This window comes from Balaenoptera borealis (assembly GCF_965194805.1).
Source record: "Balaenoptera borealis genome assembly, chromosome: 12".
Classification (NCBI taxonomy): Eukaryota; Metazoa; Chordata; class Mammalia; order Artiodactyla; family Balaenopteridae; genus Balaenoptera; species Balaenoptera borealis.
In genome coordinates this window covers 58,476,681-58,478,237 of record NC_138869.1, presented here as the reverse complement: position 1 = coordinate 58,478,237, position 1,557 = coordinate 58,476,681, and positions in this window count along the sequence as shown.

The following is a 1,557-nucleotide window of genomic DNA, read 5'->3' as shown; positions in this document are numbered from 1 at the left end:
ATCCCAGGAAAACTGCTAAATAATTTAAGAATATAGTGTGCTGCAAAGCCTTTTATTTTATAACAAGGATTGGAAAAACTTTGCTCTAGAGCGTAAATACACAGCCAGGACTAGGGTAAGGCAAGTGAGGCTTCTAAGGCACAAATTTAAGGAAGCTCTCTCTCATTCAGGGTCATGCAGGTGCCCCTGGGAATGAGTACCTACTTAAATTTTACACCCCAGGCCCCCTCCTCACCTCACCCTCGTCCTGATCCCAAGTCAATCTGTTATGCTTTGCAGGCCAGATGGGCTCCTGCATCTACCCAACTCTGCCATTGTCCCACCATCACACCATAGACAATGCCACATGAATGGGCGTGGCTGCGTTCCAATTAAACTTTATTGACAAAAACAGGCACTGGACCAGATCTGACCTGAGGGCTCTAGTTTGCTGACTGCAGTTTTATGGGAAAATTTAAAATTAATATAAATGTTATATTATGTGATTTGCCCATTAAATTTCATCAGTATGCAGAAAATGTTTTATGCCAGCAAATGACATCTATTAAAAAACAAATTTCTAGAATACTGACTGGACTTATGTAATGCTGGAAGGAAAGTTCCAGAATTGGGATCCCAAATGTCACATGCCTCTGGGTTAAGGCATGTGTATATTTTCACACCTTTTAAATTTTCTTTTAAAAATTTCTTTCTTTTCTTACTTTTTTTTGGGGGGGTGGCTTTCACCTACCCACCTCCTAGTCCACTTGTCAAAATGCTAATTTTTTTTCTTTAAAAGCTAAATTTAAAATTTGCTTCCTCTATGAAACTGTCCCTCTTGGTCTCATCTCCTCAAATACAACATTACTCGCACTCCCTCCCCAAGTGGCCTTGGGTTACAATTTACTATACATGTGTCTAATCCTCACTAAATTGTAATGGCAGGGCTCTTCTTGAATCACCTATTTTCCTAAATACTAAAGCATATTGCATTCTTGGTGGTCTTTAAATATATATCGCAATAAAGTGAATTGATGTTTTGCATTGATTTGTTCTTAAGGTTTATAAAGCACCACTTTTACAAATCTCTCTCAGACCACTGCCCTACAAAAAGAAGTGCCCTGAAACCATGTGGGAAGCATGTTCGGCAGACTCTTGGCTCCAGACCATGATCACAGCCCACACTTTGTATTTTAACGAGCTGATAAACCACCCACCAGTTAATTATTATACTCTAATTTTCTGATGCTACGTAACTCAGAATGAGAATACTCTAACAGCCCAAACAGGCCACGCTTTATTAGAAAAAGATTAATTGCAAACGATTTCTCAAAGTTATTCCACCAAATGCTTATGACATCTGGGATTCTCTTCGTAATAATCTAGTGGGGCAGGGGAAGAGAGGGCATAGATGAACCAAGAATGGTCACGAGTTGATGATTTTTATACTTAGGTGCTGGATCCATGGGGGCTTTTGTATATTTCTCCCCAGTTTTATGTATGCTTAAAATTTTCCAGTAATAAAATAATAGCATTCAGCTAAAAAACAAAAGTCTGCCTTTGCCTTTGGTAAATACA